This window comes from Cetorhinus maximus, unplaced genomic scaffold (genome assembly GCF_964194155.1).
Source record: "Cetorhinus maximus unplaced genomic scaffold, sCetMax3.hap1.1 HAP1_SCAFFOLD_693, whole genome shotgun sequence".
Lineage (NCBI taxonomy): Eukaryota > Metazoa > Chordata > Chondrichthyes > Lamniformes > Cetorhinidae > Cetorhinus > Cetorhinus maximus.
This window is the reverse complement of record NW_027596635.1, coordinates 164,828-189,372: the sequence shown is the minus strand read 5'-3', so window position 1 is coordinate 189,372 and position 24,545 is coordinate 164,828.

Genomic DNA, 24,545 nt, shown 5'->3' with positions numbered 1-24,545 from the left:
GGTTAGTGACCAACACTGAGTACAATTCTACACTGACAGATACTCCTCATAATAGATGGTCACTGGGGTCTGGTACTCAGCTCTAGAAGTGACCCAAACCCAGTGTGATTTTACTCTGACTCTCCCTAATCCCTTCCTTCAGGGAATCTGTCTTCACTGAGTTCAGGTTCAACATTACACAATATTACACTAAAATCAATAACTTGATCATTCAGAAAGCCTCTCAGTTACAGAAGGATGTCTTTTAGCTTTGAAGGGAATGGAGTAAAACTGCAGCGATTTCAAGACATTTGACTTAAGCAAATGATATCACTGATCAAGTGTCTGTATAATGGTGACCACTAGATCAGCAAGTAACATTCTCAGTCACAGAGTAAAACCAGAGACCAGCTCACACACAGATTTACACAACTTCAATGGTTATAGACACTCACCAGGAACTCCAATAATAGCGAGGAAGGTGTAATATATTTTGCTAGCCATTTGAATCGGAAGATGCATTGTCAGTGTGAAGTGATGTGTCCCTTTGTGCTACAGGCAATCTCTGTATTGAACTCTGAGGCGACACATCCCCAAAGCCTTTCATTTATACCCTGTGGGATCACCTCTGGGGATATGGAGATTGGAGCATCCTTCAACTTTGCTTTCAACAATGAAGAAACAGATTGTGACATGGAGTTCGGTGATGGAACATGTTTACTTCCGAGATTGAACTGCCGCATCCCAAAGACTGGACAATGTGGAGAACATTGTTTAAATAAAATTAGGAGCTGTATTCTCCCACCAATGGCGCTGTCATCTCAAACACCACATCAGCCCCATATCTGGGTCTCATATTGTTTCAGTGACATCCTTCACTTGACTGTGACCCATTCAGTAATTACATTCCAAATGTTCGAGTGTCTCTCTCAGAGCTGTTGCACTGCACTCTGGGATGTAGCTGCCCTCTTTCAACGTGGACATTCAGTTAAGTCATTTACGTGTGAAACTTATGAAGATACATTGTGGAATGTGAATAATAACGTAACTGAACCTAATTCAACATCATAAATGGTTCCACATCTCAATCTAATACAGCAACACAAACCAATATAACACTTTAACTGAATAGAACACCTCAGACAGACCGTCCTCCAACAGATAATAAATACTTCCACTGAAACAGCCACAAGAACTGATAAAGGCACCACATCTACGCAAACCCTACAACTAGTACAGACCCTCCAACTGGTCCATACCCTTCCACTGGTACAGATCATCCAACTGGTACAGACCCTCCAACTGATCCATACCCTTCCACTGATACAGACCCTCCAACTGGTTCCGACCCTCCAACTGGTCCATACCCTTCCACTGGTACAGACCATCCAACTGGTACAGACCCTCTAACTGATCCATACCCTTCCCCTTGTACAGACCCTCCAACTAGTTCAGACCCTCCAACTTGTACAGACCCTCCAACTGGTACAGACCCTCCAACGGGTACAGATCTTCCAACTGGTACAGACCCTCCAAGTGGTACAGACCCTCCAACTGGTACAGACCCTCCAACTGGTACAGACCCTGCAACTGGTACAGATCTTCCAACTGGTTCAGACCCTCCAACTGATACAGACCCTCCAACTGGTACAGACCCTGCAAGTGGTACGGACCCTGCAACTGGTACAGACCCTCCAACTGGTACAGACCCTCCAACTGGTCCATACCCACCAACTGTCACAGACCCTCAAACCGGTACAGACCCTCCAACTGTCACAGACCATCCAACTGTGACAGACCCTCCAACTGGAACTGACTCTCTATCTGTGAAGGATCCTTCAACTGGTGCAGACCATTCAACTGGTGCAAACCCTACAACTGTGACAGATCCTCCAACTGGTACACACCCTCCAACAAGTACAGACCCTCCAACTTGTACAGGCCATCCATCTTGAACAGACCATCCAACTGTATAAGAGACTCAAACTGGAACAAGCCCTCCAACTCTGACAGACCCTCCAACTGGTACACACTTTCCAACTTATTCAGACCTTCCAACTGGTACAAGCCCTCCAATGGTGACAGGCCCTCCATTTGTGACAGGACCTCCATTTGTGACAGGCACTCCAATTGGTATAGACCATCCAGCTGATACAGGTCATCCAACTTGTCTCGACCCTCCAACTAGAACAGACCCTCCAACAGCTACAGAATCTCCAAATGGTAAAGGCCCTCCAACTGGTACCGACCCTCCAATTGTGACAGGCGCTCCAACTGGTACAAGCCATCCAAATTGTACAGGGCTTCCAACTTGTACAGACCCTTCAACTGAGACAGGCCCTCCAAATGGTGTCCTAGCCCCAACCATCTTCAGCTGTTTCATCAATGACCTTCCTTCCATCATATGGTCAGAAGTGGGAATGTTTGCTGATGATTGCACAATGTTCAGCACCATTTGCGACTCCTCAGATACTGAAGCCAGTCCATGTCCAAATGCAGCAAGACCTGGACAATATACAGGCTTGGGCTGACAAGTGGCAAGTGACATTCACCCCAAGGGCAAGGCAATGACCCTTTTCAACAAGAGAGAATCTAACCATCATCCCTGGACGCTCAATGGCATTACCTTTGTTGAATCCTCCACCATCACCATAGACCAGAAAGAGAATTGGACAAGTTCAGAGTCTAGGAATCCTGCAGATAGTAACTCACCTCCTGACTCCCCAAAGCCCGTCCACCATCTACACGGCACAAGTCAGGAATGTGATGGAATACTCTCCACTTGCCAGGATGACTGCAGCTCCCACAACACTCAAGAAGCTCGATACCATTCAGGATAAAGCAGCCCCGCTCGATTGGCTCTCCATCTACAAACATTCACTCCCTCCACACATCAGCTTGGCGTTGAGGGTGGGGGAGGAATGACGGGCGGATGGGGCCAAATCCTTTCCTTGTCCCCGTGTTCGCCGATTTTACCACAGAAAACGACTTTACCTAATGGAAAACTCACTGACACAACCAAAAATAAATGAACATAAAAACACATATATCTGCTATTTCTAGTTATCACAGTCTCTTTGTTTGTCTATCTTTCTCCCAGTGTCTGTCTGTGTGTGTGGGAGAGTGTGCGAGTTTGAGTTTGTATGTGTGCGTATGAGAGAATGTGTGAGTGTGTGTGTAAGTGTGTGTGTGTGTGAGTTTGATTTTGTGCATGTGTGTGTGTGTGTTTCTGTGTGCGTCAGTGTTTGTGTATTTAGGTGTGTGTGCGTCTGTGTTTGTTTGTGTGTGAGGGAAGGACTTAATGGGTATGTGTTTGTGTATGTGTGTGTGTGTGAGTTTGAGTTTGTGCATGTGAGTGTGTGTGTGTGTGTTTCTGTGTGCGTCAGTGTTTGTGTATTTGGGTGTGTGTGCACGTGTGTTCGTTTGTGTGAGTGAAGGACTTAATGGTTAAGTGTATGCGTGTGTATGTGTGTGTGTGTATGTGTGTGCGTGCCAGTATATTTTTGCCTGTATTTGTGTGTGTGTGTGTTTGTGTGGATGTGTGTGTGCCCTGTCTGTGAGTGTGTGTGTATGTGTGTGAGTGAGTGTGTGTGTGTGTGTGTCTGTCCCTTTGTGTGTGTATCTGCCACTGTCTGTATGGGTGGTATTTTATGGAGTCCACAGGAGCGGGAGAAGTGTGGTGAGGGTGAATCTTTAGGCGGGATGATAAATTTGGATTTGGGGACGGCGTGTTGGAATGCAGCGATGAAGACAGTGGCGTCTTTGTGCAATATGGATATTTACACCGGCCTGTGGCGGGTTTCTACATGTAATATATTTACATGAAATGGATACTCATTAGCATGAAACAATTTTAAATTAAGGTCCACATTCAATATACAGTGCCCAGTATTCCAGGTCTGATTACACCAGAGTCATTGACAATAAAAGTGAGATTTTCCTAATCGTGTTTCATACTCCGTGTTACAAAGGCCAACAGACCATTAGCCTTCCTAATTACTGGCTGCATCGGCAAGTTAACTTTCTGTGCTTTGTATACGAGGATGCACAATTCCCTCTGAACTCCAGTATCCTGATTTTATTCCATTCTTCACACCAAAGTGAATAACCTCCATATGCTCGATGTTATATTCCATCTCCCCCTTATTTACCCACTGAATTCACGACTCCATATGCCTTTGTGTGTCCTCCTCACAGCTCACTGTCAGCCCATAACGCTGGAAAGCTGATAATCCGGGATACGTTACATTCGAATCCTTCATCTGAGTCCCTGATGTACATTGTTAATCGCTTTGGTTTTTGCAATGATCCGTGTAGAGTCCAAGTACTATCAGCCTGCCAGATGGGAAATGACTGCTTTATCCCAACTGAGATTTATCAGCAACTCTTTTTTACACAAGTTTAACCTATTTCTTTAAAGCTGTAATTTGAAAAGTTCAATTGTATGACAAAAATTTAGATTGTGACCCTCGCTGACACTTTCTACACTTTGAATGCATAACTACAATTAATGAAGGCAGTCACATCCCTGAGAGAGAGATAGAGAGAGAGAGGGGGACAGAGAGAGGGACAAAGAGAGAGAAAGGGACAGAGAGAGAGAGAGACAGAGAGAGTCTACAATTTGATTACTGAATGACCCACAGAAATTTTTGCTGTTTTCAGACTGTTTTTTTTTAGTTGAACAGATTAATTCTCTGTGAATAAGAAATTCCATGTTTTTTTGTTAGCTAATTGATGTGATCAGAATCGTCCAATAGAGTCTCAGTGCTAAATACATGCTAACACAACAGGGAATTAACTCACTTTCGTGGTCTGCTTGTGCAAGTTTAAATGAAGCTGCAACTTCAAATTTCCTGAGAAGTGTCAGCTGTGGCTCAGTTCATAGCACCCTCGCCTTTGAATCAGAGGGTTGTGGGTTCATGTCCCACTCTCGGAAACCAAGAACTGTGATTGTACTCGAAAAAGTTGTAATCTGTGACTGTTGATAACTCGAAAGAGTTTCAAGTTTAAATGAAGGTGCGACTTCAAATTCCCCGAGGCACTCTCACAGGGTATTAATTTGGGAATGTATTGCCCCACAGTTTAATACAGAGGGATTGCCGGCTGCGCGAAGGAACACATCACTTCACAGAGAATATGCTCGAAACATTTAACAGTTTCAAGAAAATATATTACCTGATCCTGGCAATCATGGGTGTACCCGGTAAATGGGTGTGTGCATCGAATGTCTGTAAAGCTGCATGTGAGCTGGTCTGTGATTTTATTCTGATATTCATAATGTTACATGATAAACTCGTGGTGGAGTTATATAGACACCCGATCAGTGGTAGCATTTTCCACAGTCAAATAACTGGGACTATCTCGACCCATTCATTCTATTGTATCAACTGCAAATCAACTTCTGCTTATAACTCACACACTGAAATGTCACTTTATATTCTCCAGTGGAATATCAGGTTTTCTCCAATTAGACATCAGTGCAGGCTACACACAGAAAGACTGTATAGTTGGGGGTATCTGCCAGGGTAGAATGGCGCTCAGTGTGGGTCCCTAACCGGAGGGGAATACTTGACACCAATCACCATGTGTGACTGGGAGTATCTGTCAATGTACAATTGTACTGGGTGTGGGTCACGAACCAGAGGGGAATACCTGATTCCAGTCACTGTGAATTATTGGGAGTATCTGTCAATGTAGAATTGTACTGAGTGTGATTCACTAACCAGAGGGCAATTCCTGACCCCATTCAATGTGTATTACTGGGAGTATCTGTCAGTGTCGAATTTTGCTGATTGTGGGTCACTAAATGCAGTCGCATACCTGACCCCAGTCACTGTGTATTACTGGGAGTATCTGTCAGTGTAGAGTTTTACTAAGTATGGGCCACTAACCAGAGGTGAACACCCGATCCCAGTCAATGTGTATTACTGGGAGTATCTGTAAGTGTAGAGTTTTACTGTTGTGGGTCACTAAATGGAGTGGAATACATGACCCCAGTGACCATGTACATTTGGGAGCATCTGTCAATGCAAATTTGTCCTGAATTTGGGTCAACAAAGGAATGAAACAAACTGGTTTGATTTTGAAATTATTGTTTAGCTGACTAATCTCTCCATTCCATGTAGCTGTCTCCCTTTTTTTATCGATATAATCGATTTCAATGTGTAGATTGTTGGTGATGTTTGTTTCTAAGTGTGTGCAGTTAAAGATTGAACTGCTCCAACTGAAACAGATATTTACTGACGGGTAAACACAAGAGCAACACAGACTAATAAATAAGGTCAGAAAATGTGGAGCCAGGGGACAAGTGGCCGAATGGATTGCTAGCTGTGTTCAGGACAGGAAGCAGACAGTGGGAGTAAAGGGTCGTTATTCACTGTGTCAGAAGGTGGGAAGTGGTTTTCCACAAGGTTCAACGCTAGGATCACTGCTCTTCACAACACACAACTGACTTGGAGATTGGAATCAAAAGCTGAATTTCTACACGTGTAGATGACACCAGGTTGAGACACTGTATGGGCAACACTGAGGAGCAATGCAACAAATCAAAGGCCATTTATAAACTTGCAGCCTGGGAAAATAATAGTCAAATGAAGTTCAATACAGATAAATATGAAGTAGTACATTGTGGTGGGCCGCATACTGAGGTCACTTTCTACTTGTTATGTGTAAGTCTAGTTGTGGGAGAGTAAGAAAGGGATCTCGGAATACAAACGGATGAATTACTAAAGATTGTGTGCCACAGTAGCAGGACCATGAACAGCAAACAAAAGTCTAGACTTTATTTCTGGAGGGGAAGAATTGAAAAGTTGAGCAGTTATACTAAACCTGTATTGAACCTTGGTTAAACCACATTCTGAGCACTGGATACAGTTCTGGTCGGATAATATATTTTAAAAATGATATACAGGCACCGGAGAGAGTGGAGAGATGATGCACATGGATCATACCAGATATGCATGGGTATAAATATCAGGAGTGGATTGATAGGTTGTGCCTCTTTCTCTTGAGAAAAGAAGGCTGGGGGAAGAGCTCATTAGAAATGTAAGAAGATGAAAGGTTTTGATCGAGGGTGTACAGATAGAATATTTCTTCTGTGGGGAGGGGCATAACCGGAGGCCATCGATGTGAGATAGTTACCAGGAAAGCCGATAGGGGGTTCAGAGGGAACTGCTTCACCCAAGGAGCAGTGAGAAAGTGCAAATCGCTACAACACAGAGTTTTTGATGTGAATAGTTTAGATTCGTTTAAGGGAAGCGTGACAAGGATGTGACGGAGAAAGGAACATTGCGTTATGATGACAGATGTAACTGTAGAAATGTGGGCGGGTATCCCAGTGGATCATCAACACTGACATGAGCTGGTTGTGTCTAATGGCCTGTGTCTGTTCTGTATATCTGAAGGAATCATATTAAAAACTTCCTCATCTGAATTTGTTAAACTCGGAATTGTGCAGGATGGTAATGGGTTGGTGTGGGATGAGGAGTTTTATTTTCAAATATCAGCCTCTCACACTTTCCCAACTGGCCACTTTAGGTTCTTCAATCCTATACTTAATCTCCGTGTCAGACACAGGCAATGTTGGATCAGTACATTTCCAGTCTCTTTTCCCTTCTCTCTCTTACAGTTAATTTACTGGCGATTGTGACCCTGTCCCGAGGAAGGTGTGGTCTCTCCACCTGCACCATTCGCCACCTGGTGGCCATGGCAATGGCGGATCTACTGCTCCTTATTATTGAGGTCGTACTGTGGATTTTCATTAATTATTATTTCCCATGGTGTTTCCTGGACCTCACCCCTGTGTGTAGTGTTCTCATTGTCCTGCTTCGTGCAGCCACAGACTGTTCTGTATGGTTCACCATCACTTTCTCCTTTGACCGATTTGTGGCCATTTGTTGCCAGAAGCTGAAAACCAAATATTGCTGGAGAAAACTGCGGCTGTGTTTCTAGCAACAGCAGCGTTCTGCTCTGTTTAAAAAACACCCCACACTACATTCCACAGGAACCTGGAGTGATAATTGGCAATATACCATGGTTCTGTTCTAGAAAGCAAAGCTATTTCACTGATCCTGGATGAGTGGGATTTGCCTGGTTTGGTACGGTTTTAACCCCACTGCTCCATTTCGCTTTAATCCTGTCGCTCAACGCTCTGACAGTCAGACACATTTTAGTGGCCAGTCGGGTACTTAAGGGGCTGAGGGGTCACAGCCAGGGAGAGAATCGCAGTGACCCAGAGATGGAGAGCAGGAGGAAGGCTGTGATTTTACTCTTCACCATCTCCGGCAGCTTCATTCTCCTGTGGTCGGTGTATGTTATAGATTTCTTATATTACACCATCGCAGGAAGAGATCCCAGTGATTACTCTGAGTCTGAATATATATTTGGGCAAGCCGGATTTGTGCTGAATAATCTCAGTTGCTGCACAAACACACTTATTTATGGGGTGACTCAGTCCAAGTTCAGAGAACAGGTCAAGAAGGCGGTGAAATATCCATTTACACCCATTGTTCAATTGATGAAGAAACAAAACAACTGAGAACAGACCAGGGGCGGCTCCCAGCGATCCCAGCCCATGAATAGAATATTTATCCACAAACTCCCAATACTTACACAACAAAGAGCAGTGCATCACGCGGTGAGAAGTGACAGATAGTGTGTACGAGCACACAGCATAAGAGAGGGAGTAGGCCATTCAGCACCTCGACATTTCCCTGACATTCAATAAGATCATGGCTCATATGCTTGTGTTTCGAGTTCCACCTTTCCATCTATCCCGATAACCTTTGATTCCTTTGTCGAACAAGAATCTATCTAACTTCGCCTTAAAATATACAATGACCCTCCTCCACCGCCTCCTGAGGCAGAGAATTCCAAAGCCCCACAACCTCTAGTTCAGGTTTTTTCAGTTCCTTTGCTAGTTCAAGTTTAAGCCTCTTCATTTCCTCCTGAAATCTCACTATCTCCACACACATACAGACACAGACACACACACACGCGCACATACACATACACAGTCACATATACACACACACACAGTCACATACATACACACACACACAGACACACAGCCAAATAAACACACACACACAGATACACACACAAATTTACACATTCAGACACGAACACACACAAATACATACACAGACACACACAGACAGAGACACATATAGAGGCACACACATATATACACACACTCTCACGCACACAGACACAAACTCACAGACAGACAGACACACATATACACACTCAGACACGAGCACACTCAAACATACACTCACACAGAAACACAGACACATAAACACATGCACACACAGACACATACTGACACACATATACATACCGAGACACACACACACACAGAGACACACGCACACAGACGCACAAACACAGACGCACACACACAGACGCACACACACAGACACACACAGATGCACACACACAGACGCACACACACAGACACTGTCTCACACACCAGGTGTATGTACACTGCACTGCATCTTCCCTGGCCAGTTGTATATTCACTGTGCCCCTTCTACCGTGGCCAGGTGTATGTACACTGTGCTACATCTACTCTGACAAGTTCTATGTTCACTGTGCCCCTTCTACCGTGACCAGGTGTATGTACACTGTGCCCCATCTACCATGACCAGGTGTATGTACACTGAACCCCATCTACCGTGACCAGGTGTATGTACACTGTGCTCCATCTACCGTGACCAGGTGTATGTACACTGTGCTCCATCTACCGTGACCAGGTATATGTACACTTGGCTCCATCTACCGCGACCAGGTGTATGTATACTGTGCTCCATCTACCGCGACCAGGTGTATGTACACTGTGCTCCATCTACCGCGACAAGATGTATGTACACTTTGCTCCATCTACCATGACCCGGTGTATGTACACTGTGCTCCATCTACCGTGACCAGGTGTATGTACACTTTGCTCCTTCTACCGTGACCAGGTGTATGTACACTGTGCTTCATCTACCGTGACCAGGTGTATGCACACTGTACTCCATCTACCGTGACCAGGTGTATGTACACTGTGCTCTATCTACCGTGACCAGGTGTATGTACACGGCGATCCATGAATAATGAATAGTATTGTGTTTGTTGCACTCTGTCTACCGTGAGCAGGTGTTAATATGTCATGGTCCGGCTAACTCACTGATACTCGCACACACACACACACGCACACACACATACAAACACACACACACGCACAGAAACATACACACACACACACACACACACACAGAAACATACACACACAGACACACATAAAAACACTCTGCATGCACACCCTGCGCTCTTTCTCTCACAAATACACATACATAAACTGCATGCACACACACACACAGACACACACACGCACACACAGACACACACACACACACAGACACACACACACACACAGACACACACACACACACACACACACACACACAGACACACACACACACACACACAGACACACACACAAACACACACACACACACACACACACACACACAGACACACACACAGACACACACAAACACACACACAGACACACACACAAACACACACACACACACACACAGACACACAGACATACACACACACACAATGAATACACATACTGCACACACAGAGGGATGCACAGCTGCACACACAGGCACAGTCTGTAGCACGCAAACAGAAATAAGGAATTGAATATCCCTGTCCTGGGCATTGTGCACTTTGCCCGGGTCTTCTGAAAACTATTTTGTTTTACTGTTGCCTTAACGGAGGTGTAACTGGAAGCCAGATTAATTCGGAGATTTAGGGATTATTATTGTAGTGTTTTGTAGCCTAATGTATTAGCTTAAAATATTTTAGTCCGTAAATAACCGGTTAATTTAGTTTTGTAAAAAAAATCTCTAAGACTCGGTGTCTTATTATTACTGAATTTAAGGCACTCACCTCGAAATAAAAATATAAATTGCAAAAGAGTTGTGGCAGCTGTTTGAAATTTCCCTCTGTGGTTTGAGCAACTTGACATTTACCAGAGACTGCACCATGACACGTAGGCACACACACACACTGGCACACAGGCGTGCGCACACACACACACACACACACACACACTGGCACACAGGCGTGCACGCGCACACGCAGAAACACATACACACAATGCATACAAACAACTGCGCACACATACACAGGCACACTCACACACAGAAAAACACACACACACTGCATAAAGACAATGCACACAGGCACAGGCACACAGGCACAGGCACACAGGCACACACAAACACAAGCACACACAAACAGGCACACACACACACACGCGCACACACACACACGTGCACACACAAACACACGCACACACACACGCGCGCACACACACACACGCGCACACACACAGGCCCACACACACACACGCTAGTTCTAGATTCTCCCAGATGAGGAAACATCCTCTCCACATCCACCCTGTCAAGACACCTTAGATTGTTGCATGTTTCAATCAAATAAATATTCAAATAGTCATAATCACACACAAACATAATAGTAGAAGAAAAGAAACTATACACTCGAGTATAACTGGTATTTAATTACTAAATTGGGATTGATAATCAAAAGGAATAAAGTTGCAGTTCTATGCTTTATTGGACATGATAACTGATCCACTGGGTCTACATTTAGATCTCCCTTGTTAAAGTGAGCTTGGCAGCCAAAAATCCGAGGGGTAAAGTGACTGCGAATTGTGAATTGGACATTATGATCATTACACAGAATATAAATTTGCAGCTCATTGTTATAGGGGGCTTGAAAACACCACGTGGGGTGAAATCTGCAGGCAGTTCTGACTTGGAGCTTATATGCCAGTAACATTGGAAGCGCTGTGGACTGTGAGGAGGACTATCCCCAATTTCAAAAGTACATCGGGCAAGATGGTGCAATGAGCGGACAGTGGGCGGATGAAGTACAACGCAGAGAAATGTGAAGTGATTCAATTTGGTATGATCGTATAAAATAGAGGGTGCGACTGCAAAGGGGGTGCAGGAGCAGAAGGACCTGGGGGTACATGTACCAGAGTCATTGAAGGTGGCAGGGCAGGTTGAGAGTGCGCCCAGTGAAGCTTACCTGGGTTTCATTTATATATGTGTGGAGTACAAGAGCAAGGTGTTTATGGTGAACTTGGATAAGACAGTAGCTCTTTTCCGATTTTTATTCTTGCATGGGATGTGGGCATTGCTGGCTAGTGCTGCAGTTATACCCATTCCTATTTGCCCCTTGAGAAGGTGGTGGGGGTGAGCTGCATTCTTGAACCGCTGCAGTCCCGTGAGGTGTAGGAACACCCACAATGCTGTTAGGGAGGGAGTTCCAGGATTGTGACCCAGCGACAGTGAAGGAACGGCCGATATATTTCCAAGTCAGGATGGTGAGTGGCTCGGAGGCGAAATTCCATTTGGTGGTGTTCCCATCTATCTGCTGCCCTTTTCCTTCTACGTTGTAAAGGTCGTGGGTTTGGAAGGTGCTGCCGAAGGAGGCTTGGTGAGTTTGTGCAGTGCATGTTGTAAATGGTACACACACTGCTTCTACTGTGCGTTAGTGGTAAAGGGAGCGAATGTTTGTTGATGTGGTGTCGATCAAGCGTTCCTGGATGGTTTCGAGCTTCTTGAGCGTTGTTGGAGCTGCACTCATCCAGGCAAGTGGAGAGTATTCCATCAGAAACTGTTCATTTGTGAAAGATTCTGAAGCCAGTGGGTACAGATTGAGTGTAAGTAGCAAAAGAGGCCAAAGCGATGTGAGGAGAAATATTTTCTCACAGCGAGTGGTTATGGAATGGAAATCACTGCTTGAAAGTGTGGTAGAGGCAGGTCCTATTGAAGCATTTAAGAGGGAATTAGACTGTACTCTGCCGGGTTACAAAGAGGAGGTGCGACAATGTCAACAACTGAACTGCTCATCCTGAAGCCGGTGCATATATGATAGGCCGAATGGCAACATTCTGGACCTTGTCATCACCACGGATCATGGCCCAAAATTACTTATGGAGATATTGAGCTTTTAAGTAAGGAACGTGCTTTTTGAAAAAGGACCTACTATCAAAAGTTGTCCGAGACTGTAAAGTCCTCATTCCTGGGAAATTCCCATGTGGATTACACTTGGCCAACTCTATAACTAACACCGACCACAGGAGTATGAAGCTGCCGGAGATGGTGAAGAGTAAAATCACAGACTTCCTCCTGCTCTCCATCTCTGGGTCACTGCGATTATCTCCCTGGCTCTGACCCCTCAGTCCCTTACGTACCTGACTGGCAACTAAAATGTGTCTGACTGTCAGAGCGTTGATCAACAGAATTAAACCGAAAGGGAGCAATGGGGTTAAAACCGTACCAAACCAGGCAAACCCCACACAGCCGGGATCCGTGTAATAACTTGGCTTTGGGTAATAGAACCAGGGAACAGTGTCGATGATCTCTTCAGGTTCCTGTGTAAAGTAGTGTGGGGTGTTTTTTAGACAGAGCGGAACGCCGGTTGTTGCTAGAACCACAGCCGCAGTTTTCTCGGAGCAATATGTTGTTTTCAGCTTCTGGCAACAAATGGCCATGAATCGGTCAAAGGAGAAAGTGACGGTGAACCAGACAGAACAGTCTGTGGTTGCATGAATCAGGACCATGACAACACTACACACAGGGGTGATATGCAGGAAACACTGTGGGAAATAGTAATAACTGACCCTCCACAGTATGACCTCAGTGATAACGAGCAGTAGATCCGCCGTTGCCATGGCCACCAGGTAGCAAGTGGTGCAAGTGGAGAGGCCACACTTTCCCCGGGACAGTTTCACAATCGACAGGAAATTCACTGTACGAGGGAGAAGGGAAAAGAGACTGGAAATGAAATGACCAAACATACCCTGTCTCTGACTAGGACACTAGGGGATGGATTGAAGCACCAAAAGAGGTCGGTTGGGAAAGTGTGAGAGGCTGATATTTGAAAATATAAACCCTCATCCCGCACCAACCGATCACCATCCTGCACAATTCCGAGTTTAACAAATTCAGACCAGGAACCATTAAAAATTATTATTTCAGACATACAGAACAGACTCAGGCTATTCGTCCTGACCAGCTAATCTCATTTTTTTGATCCACGGGAGTACCCACCCATATTTCATCACGTAAATCAGACAAAATAACCATGTATTCCTTTCCCCGTCTCATCTTTGTCATGCTTCCCTTAAACGAATTTAAACTATTCACATCAAACAATCTGTGTGGTAGCCACTTGCACATTCTCACCGGTCCTGAGTGAAGCAGATCCCTCTGAGCCACCTATCGGCTTCCCTGGTAAATATCTCTTATGGATGACCTCCTGTTATGCCCCTTTGCACAAGAAGAAATATTCTCTCTGTACCCACTCTATCAAAATCGTTAATCATTTTACATTTCTAATTACCTCACTCCTCAGACTTCTTATCCCAAGAGAAAAAGGCAAAGCCTGTCAATCCGTTCCTGATATTTATACCCAGGCATATCTGATATGATCCATGTAAATCATCTCTCAACACTTTCCGGTGCCTGTACATCTTTTTTAGATATAATATCCGACCGGAACTGTATCCACTGCTCAAAATGTGGTTTAACCAAGGTTCGATACAGGTTTAGCATATCTGCTCAACCTTTCAATTCTTTCCCTCCGAAATAAATTCATGTGTATGGTCCTGCTAATCTGCCACACAACATTTAGTGATTCGTCTATTTGTATTGCGAGATCCCTTTCTAACTCTCCCACAATTAGCTGTGCACATCTCAAGTAATAAGTGACATCAATAATTTCCCACCAAAATGTACCACTTCATATTTATCTGTGTTGAACTTAATTTGTCGTTTGATCCCCTCAGTGAGTGACCTAAACTCAGTACAATTCTACACTGATAGATACTCCCGCTAATACACAGTGACTGGGGTCAGGTATTTCCGTCCGATAGTGACCCATCCTCAGTACAATTCTACATTGATAGCTTCTCCCTGTAATACACGGTGACTGGTGTCAACCAGACGCACACTGATAAGCGTTCTACACGGGTAGATACTCCCAATAATAGTCTTTCTGTGAGTTGCCTGAACTGATTCTAGAGCTCCTGATATTCCACTGGAGAACATAAGGTGATATTTCACTGTGTGTGAGAGTTATTGGCAACGCCTGATTTTCAGTTGAAGCAATGGAACGAATCGATAGAGATAATCCAGGTTATTTGACTGTAGAAGATGCTTCCACTGATCGGGTGTCTAGATAACTCCACCACTAGGTTCACATGTAACATTACGAGTATCGGAATAGAATCACAGACCAGCTCACATACAGCTTTACAGACATTCAATGCACACACCCACTTACCCGGTACACCCATGATTGCCAGGATCAGGTAAAATATTTTCTTGAAACTGTTAAATGTTTCAATCATATTCTCTGTGAAGTGATGTGTTCCTTCGTGCAGCCGGCAATCCCTCTGTATTAGACTGTGGGGCGATACATTCCCAAAGCCTTTAATTTATACCCTGTGAGAGTGCCACAGGGAATTTGAAGTTGCACCTTTATTTAAACTTGCACAAGCAGACCACGAAAGTGAGTTAATTCCCTGTTGTGTTAGCATGTATTTTGCACTGAGAATCTATTGGACGATTCTGATCACATCAATTAGCTAACAAATAAACATGGAATTTCTTATTCACACAGAACTGATCTGCTCAATGAAAAAAAAACACATTTTGAAACCAACATTGAGAAATCGAATGGTAGACCCTCTCTGTCTCTGTCCCTCTCCCTCTCTCTCTCGCTCTCTCACACACACGCTCTGTCCCTCTACCTCTCTCTCTCTCTCTCTCACACACACACACACACACACACACACACTGTCTCTCTCGCACTCAGGGATTTGTCTGCCCTCATTGATTGTAGTTCTGCATTCAAAGTGTAAAATGTGTCAGGGTCACAGATTTACACAATCTAAATTATTGCCCTACAATTGAACATGTCAAATGAGGTCTCTAAAGGAATAGGTTAAACTTGTGTAAAAAAAAGAGCTGCTGCTAAATCTCAGTTGGGATAAAGCAGCTATTTCCTATCTGGCAGGCTGATAGTACTGGGACTCTACACGGATCTGTGCAAAGACCAATGCGATTAATGTAACGTATCCAGGATTATCAGCTTCCCGGCCTTTAGGGTAAGATCAAGTGTAGTCGTGAAGCGATGGATGTAACCAGTCCAGCCCCATACCATGGGGGGCCTAACACCGTCTGGTTGAGGGTGAAGGACAGTGAAGGAGTAGAACCCATGGATCGGGCCTTCTTCATCAAGCGGGTCCTGTTGAAGGGCGTGTGGATTTGAAGCGGAGGAGATCTACTCCCTGCAGGACCCTGGATGATTCGAGGTGACTTTCAAGCGAGTGGTAGCTAGCGTCCAGTTCCTGAAGGTGTTCGAGGAGAAGAGAGACCAGCCAGAGATGAAGATCTTGACGATGGAGGACGCTCTTTGCTCTGCCGTTGCAACGGTACCGGGTGGTGATGGTTCATCTCAACAACCCCCACGTCCCTGTCGCTGATGTTTTCACCTTCCTCCCCGGGTATGTCGACAAGGTTGGGAGCTGCACCGAGGTTAGAGACGCCTTCGGGATTTGGATATGCCAACGCCAGGTTAAGGTCACGCTCAAGACCGACGGTAAGGGAGCCTTCTTCCACCCTACTTCCAGCTTCGCTATCGGGGGAAGCCGTGGCTACCTTGTCTATGCTGGGCAGCCCCAAACTTTTTCACTCATGCGGCGGGTCTGGTCATGTGGCGGCCAACTGCAGCGCTGCCCTCTGTAAGAACTGCAAACAGGAAGTGGTACGAGGCAAAGGACTGCAAACAGACTAAGTGCTGCAACCTGTGTGGTGAGGCAGGTCACCTCTACAGGACCTGCCCCAAACGCTGCCTCACTTATGCACAGGCAGCCAAAGCCAACGAGGGGGAAGCAGAGGAAATGCTTCATGTCACTCCTACCAAGGACACTTGCAAACCTCCAACCACCAAGGCCCCCCAGTGAGAACAACGGGACACAGAGAGAGAGGCAAGGTGCAGGAAAAGATTGAGGCAGCAGACAGCCAATCAACAGCACTGCCCCCTGAACCTCCCCATCCTCAGGAGAGCGAATCAATGGAGGAGGAGGAAGCAGTGTAAAATCAGTAGGGGGAGTGGCAGCTGGTGAAGAGAGCCAAAAGGAAGAAGAGGCTAAGAAGGGACCGAGGCTCTTCCCAGACAAGTGGCAAGAGGCGTCTCGCCATCCGACATGGAGGACAAGGGCAGCTGCTCTTCGGACGAAGAAGGGCCAGGGCGGCACCTACAGAAGAAGCGGCAAAGCTCTACGGAGTTGGAGGACGAGACACCCGAACTCCAGAACATTGGAGACAATGAGGAGACCAGCGAACCCCCCAACATCGCCCACAACCCGAAGAGGCCAGCGCACCCCTGCCCCAGGAATCTAGCAGCTGTGAGGCGCTCAGCGCACCCCCAGCTCTGGGAAGTCCGGGAGCAGCAGAGCACCAGAGGGGGTAAGGACCGGAGAAGCTCCTCCAACAGAGGACATTTCAAATCCCGCTCTCTGCACCAACCCCCAGATGCCTTCTGAGTGGACCATCTCCAATGGGGAGGTTCAGGACAGTTTCCTCAGCCCATCCAAAGTGAGGCAATTTGTGAACACTATGGGTATGAAGGAGCAGACCAAAGGTCTGGGACTCTCAGAGGCAACAGGTTTGGTAAGAGACTAAATGCTTTAAAATGGGTGAAAAGATTGTATCTATAAATGTGCGTAGCATTAAATCGACTACGCGATGTGTTGCGACCTTGGGCTACCTTGCCAAGGTCAAAGCTGACCTGTTGTTTCTGCAGGAGTGTGTGATACCGCACCTCAGCTCCTACAGGCAATGGTCACCATGGTGGGTCCCATGGGCCATCGATCTGGTCGGTGGGAAACGACTCTCATTCCTCCTGCCTGGGTATTCTGCTGCAGGGAGGCAACTTCACCGTCTCCCAGGTTAAGGAAATGGTGGCTGGGCGCCTCCTCGTAGCAGGCGTAATGTACAAAAATGCTCCACTCTGGTTAATTAACGGCCACGCCCCGGCACATGGGGACAAACGGCTGGAGGTTTTTCAGCAGCTCCCGCTCCTGCTGGCGATCTCCAGGCCGGTCATTCTGGGCGGTGACTTCAACTGCATCATCGATGCGGCTGGACGATCCGGCAGGGCCGACAGCAGATTGGACGCTACGTCCTGATCCTTGATGGAAACGGTTAAGGATGCCAAGCTGCACGACGTCTTCAGCAACCCTGCAGACGGAGCGCAGCGTAGATACACCTGGTCGCGGCCAGACGGGTCCATCCGTTCCAGGATAGACTTCCTGTTTGTGTCCCGTGCGTTCACAGTCAGATCCACCGACGTCTACCCGGTGTTCTTCTCTGACCGCTGCCTCCTACCGGCTGACTGTCACTTAGAGGAAGACCAGAGGGTGGGCAGGGGGTGCATGGAAGCTAAACGTGTAACTGCTGACCACAGAGAACATTAGGGAGCTCAAGAGGGATTACAAAGGTTGTAGAAACGTGAAACCCCTCTTTGAGTCCCTGACACACTGGTGGGAATCGACCAAGGGAAACTTCAAGACGTTTTTCATCCTCAAAGGCACCCAGAAAGCTAGAGAGGAACAGAGGGAAATGTTCCGACTCCAGAAAAACATGCAGAACCTGCTCCGGCTGCAGTCGATGGGCGTCGATGTCAAGGAGGAACTCCAAGAGGTGAAGAGCCAGCAATCCTCGCTCATTGCCTCGGAGGCCTCCTAGATCATCTTCCGATCAAGATTCCGCGCTGTGGAGCAGGATGAGACGTGCTCACGTTTCTTCTTCCAAAAGGTATACAGAGAGAGCTCTGTGATCAGCAGCCTGAAGGAAGAAGACGGCTCTGTAAGGTCATCGCAGTCCGACATTTGGAGGATCAGCAAATCCTTTTATGCCGGATTGTATGACATGAAGCCCACAGACAGCACAGCCTCCCAGTCCATCCTGTCTTCTATCACGGAAGTCTTAACAACACTACAAGGGAGAGCCTGGACAAACCGCTAACAGCTGACGAACTGACTAAGGCCCTTGAGTCCTTCGAGAAAACAGTAAAACTCCCGGAAGCGATGACTTGCTGGCGGAGTTGTATTTGGCTCTGTGGGACTGGATGGGCCCAGACCTGCTAGAAGTGTACGAGAGTAAGCTCCTGGCTGGCAGCATGTCAGAATCCATGAGGAAAGGCATAATCACCCTCATCTACAAGCACAAGGGGGAAAGGGAGGAAATTAGTAATTGGCGACCCATTTCACTGTTGAATGTGGACTATAAGATTCTGTCCAAGGTCATGGCCAATCGGGTCAAGTCCGCTCTGGAATTCGTGATCCACCCTGACCAGACCTGCACTGTGCCCGGCAGGAAGATCTCTGACAACCTCGCGTTGCTCAGGGATACGATTGCCTATGTACAGGACAGGGGTGTGGACACCTGCCTCATCAGCCTAGATCAGGAGAAGGCCTTTGACAGAATATCGCACACCTACATGGTGGATGTGCTCTCCTGAAAGCGGTTTGGGGAGGGAATTCGCAATTGGATCCAACTGCTCTACACTAACATCAGTAGCGCAGTCTCAAGCAATGGGTGGGAATCACATAGCTTTCCAATTAAATCTGGAGTCGGGCAGGGCTGCCCTCTCTCCCATGACCTGATTTTGTGTTGCATAGAACCCTTTTCTGAGTCCATCAGGAAGGATCCGGGCATAAGAGGAGTGACGATCCAAGACAGTGAAGGCACTCAGGTCAAAGCCTCCCTGTACATGGACAATGTCGTCGTCTTCTGCTCGGATCCGCTGTCGGTGCGCAGACTGATCCACATCCGTGACCAATTCCAACTGGCCTCGGGAGTCAAGGTAAATCGTGGGAAGAGCGAGGCCATGTTCTTTGGGAACTGGGCTGACCGATCCTTTGTCCCCTTCACTGTCAGGGCTGACGGCCTAAAGGTGCTAGGGATATGGTTCGGATGCACCGGGGCATGCGTTAGAAACTGGAAGGAGCGTGTGTCTATGGTGAAAAGGAAACTGGGCATGTGGGAGCGACGCTCCCTCTCCATTGCGGGTAAGAACCAGGTCATCAGGTGTGAGGCACACTCGCTGTTGCTGTACGTCGCGCAGGTCTGGCCCGTTCCAGACTCCTGCACGATGACGATAAACCAAACCATCTTTCGCTTTATCTGGAGGTCGAATATAGATCGTGTCCGCAGGGATGCGATGTACAAGCTTCTAGATAAAGGGGGAAAAAACATGCCCAACATCGCCCTCATCCTGCTGGCCACCTTTGTGTATGGCTGCATCAAGCTGTGCGTAGACCCTCGGTACGCAAACACCAAGTGTCACTACGTGCTGAGGTTCTACCTGTCCCCGGTGTTGTGAAGGATGGGTCTGGCCACGCTGCCGCGGAACGCTCCAAGTAGTTGGACTGTGCCGGACCACGTGTCCCTCGTAGAAAAATTTATGCAGAGAAACACCTTTGACCACAACTCCATCAGGCAATTGTCAGCACGTAACGTCTTAGAGGCCCTGAGGCAAAAGGAGAGGGTGGATCCTGTGGGATGGTTCCCTGAGAAGACTGTCAAAGTCATTTGGCAGAATGCCTCATTGGCAGAACTTTCCAAAAAGCACCAAGACATAGTTTGGCTGGTGGTGAGAAGGGCCCTCCCTGTCAGATCCTTCCTTCATGCCAGGAGTCTCACCCCCTCTGCACGTTGCCCTCGAGGTGGCTGTGGTGGGGACCAGACTGTTGTTCACCTCATTGTGCATTGTGCCTTTGCAAAGAACGTCCGGACAGAGATGCAGTGGTTTCTGTCGAGGTTCATCCCGAGCGGTTCTGTGACACAGGACTCTGTGCTCTACGGGTTGTTCCCAGGGACACACACCGAGACAAACATCAACTGCAGCTGGAGGATCACCAACTCGGTGAAAGGCGCTCTTTGGTCTGTCCGAAACTTGTTGGTCTTCCAGCGCAAAAAGTTGTCCCCGACCGAGTGTTGCAGACTGGCACATTCCAAGGTCCAGGACTACGTGCTGAGGGACGCGCTAAAGCTTGGGGCAGCTGCTGCAAAGGCGCAATGGGGAAAGGTCGCTGTCTAAGACCTTTCTGCCCACAGTGCACCAAGGGGCTAGTAACTGTTGAGAGCCCTTCTGGCTGCACAGCTCACAATGAATGTCTGCATTGAATACTAATTGTATTATAATTGTATTGAAGCACCTCAGAGTGCAACATGATGTATGTTGATAACTCCAATCCCATTGTCTGATTGTCTGCATTGACCAGATTGAAATGACTGTAATATTCATCGATTGTATTGATCCATGTGTAAATGTTGAGTCTGATTGTACTTTTGTGAAGATGATTTTGAAATGGTTTGGAATGTTCTTCCAGATATTTCATGAATAAAGTATATTTTTCCAAAAAAAAGTCTCCAGGATTATCAGCTTTCCAGCGTTATGGGCTGACTGTGAGCTGTGAGGAGCACATACAAAGGCATATGGAGACGTGAATTCAGTGGGTAAATAAGGGGGAGAAGGAATAGATCATCGAGAATTTGGAGGTTATTCGCTTTGGTGTGAAGAATGGAATAAAATCAGGATACATTTAGTTCAGAGGGAATTGTGCATCCTCGTACACAAAGCACAGAAAGTTAACTTGCCGATGCAGCCAGCAATTAGGAAGGCTAATGGTCTGTTGGCCTTTGTAACACGGAGTATGAAACACCATTAGGAAAATCTCACTTATATTGTCAACGACTCTGGTGTGATCAGACCTGGAATACTGGGCACTGTATATTGAATGTGGACCTTAATTGAAAATTGTTTCATGCTAATGAGTATCCATGTCATGTAAATATACTACATGTAGAAACCCGCCACAGGCCGGTGTAAGTATCCATATTCCACAAAGACGCCACTGTCTTCATCGCTGCATTCCAACTCGCCATCCGCAAATCCAAATTTATCATCCTGCCTAAAGATTCACCCTCACCACACTTTTCCTGCTCCTGTGGATTTCATAAAATACCACCCATACAGACACTGGCAGATACACACACACACAAAGGCAAACACACACACACACTCACACACACACACACTCGCACCCACATACACACTCTCTCACACACACACACACACACTCGCACACACATACACACTCTCTCACACACACATACACCCTTTCTCAAACACACACACTCGCACACACACATACACTCGCAGACACTCACACACTCACACACACACACACACAAACACTCGCACATACATACAGAAACAAAAGCACCCACACGCACACACACAAATGCACACATATACACATATATGCACACACACACACGCGGGCAAACACACAGATACACAAAGCGGCACACACATACACCCACGCACACACACACATACACTCACACACACACACACACAAACACGCGCACATACAGAAAATAAAGAGTATCTGCCCGGTAACAGTTGAGGCAGTTTACTGACCCTGGAGGATAAACAGGCAGCTCACAGAGCACGTTGCTCTCAGTCGCTTGTGATAAGGGCATCCCGCTCTCCAGCTGAAGTGTTTGGAAACTTTTCCCTCCATTTTCCTCATCCTCCTCTGGCCCATCTTCCACCTGAAGAAGGCAGCTGCCCAATGGGAACGGCAGCCTCACCAGCACCTCGGCAGGACACCTCACCAGGACCCCTCATCAGGACCCCTCACCTGGAGCCCTCACCAGGACCCCTCACCAGGATCCCTCACCAGGGCCCCTCACCAGCACCTCACCAGGACCGCTCACCCGAACCCCTCACCAGGACCCCTCACCAGGACCCCTCACCAGGACCCCGACGAGGCCACCTGTGCCTGAGAGCTTCTCAATTACCCTTTACCTGGGTGCTGGCAGCTTACCCAGTTTCCGACATCTATGTAACTAACTACTCTGACAATCGGATACAGGACCAGTTTAGTTTTTATTCATTCCTGGGATGTGGGCATCGCTGGATAGGCCCAGCATTTATTACTCATGCCTAATTGCCCTTGTTCTGAGGGCAGTTAAGAGTCAACCAAGCTGCTCGGGGAATTTAAATTCAATAAATAAAATCTGGGCAATCCACTCAGATGGGCGATGCCCACATCACATGACAGAATAATTTTTTATTTAAAAGTACTGTGAGGAAATAGAACGTCAATGGGGTAAGAATGGATCAGGGCTGAATAGATTGGAGTCAAAGGTTGGAGGGAGAAACTGCAGCAGAACAATGGGCTACATTCGAAGAAGGGGTAATTCCGACAAAGTCAATAGGTATTCCCTGGAAAGGGAGGGCAAAATTCCAGAGCTCCCTGTCTGACAATGGAGGTAGAAATTAAGCTAAAGCAGAAAAGCTGTGCTTACTGTCAGTGGTCAGTGAGAAAATACAATCGAGAACCAGACTGAGGGAAGTGAGAGTGGAAATTGCAGAGACACTGGCCATAAATTTTCAGCTTTCCTTAGACTCAGGGGTGGTGCCAGAGGGATGGAGAATTTCAAACATCACATCCTGGTTCAAAAAAGGGTGTAAGGATAATTCCGGCTAATGGCGGCCAGTCAGATGGACTTGGGTGTCGGGGAAACTTCTAGAAAAATGATTCTGAAGAAAGGAAATAGACACACGGACAAATTGGTATTAATTAAGGAAAACCAGCATGGATGTTTAAAAGAGAAAGTTTGTTTAACCAGCTGGCGGTCTGTCTTGAATAAGTAACAGGGCAGGTTCATGATGGCAATGCTTTAGATGTGGTGTACACGGGCTTCCAAAAGACATCTGCTAAAACACTGCACAAAAGACTTGTGAGCAAAGTTATAGCTCAGGGAAGAAAAGGGTCAGGAGCAACACAGAACCGAGTGACAGGAAACAGCGAGTAGTGGTGAATGGATTTCTCTTTACCGCGCGAGATGAAGAATTGTAGTGAAGTTCCTCAGGTGTGAGTGTTGGAAACTCCTGCTTTTTGCTGATAATCATTAATAACCCAGACCTTGGTGTAGAGGGCACAATTTCAAAATTTGCGGATGATCCACAACTTTTAATCATTGTGAACTGTGAGGAGGATGGTGTAAAATCTCAAAATGCCAGAGACAAGTGAGTGAAATGGGTGGCCAGAGGAAGGTCAATGCAGAGACGGGTGAAGTGATTCATTTTGGTATGAAGAGCATGGACAGACAAAGTAATGTAAATGGGGACAACTCTGAAGGGGGTGCAGCAGCAGAGTGACCTGTGTGTATATGTGCTTCATTCATTGAAGGGGGCAGGGCAGGTTGAGAGTGTGGTTAATCAAGTATACACTATCCTCAGCCTTATTAATAAGGGCATAGAGTACAAGAGCAAGGAGGTTATGTTGAACATGTATCAGACACTAGTTCAGGCTCAGCTGGAGTTATACATCCAGTTCTGGGCACCACACAGTTAGGGTGTGAAGGCGTTCTGGAGAGCACAGA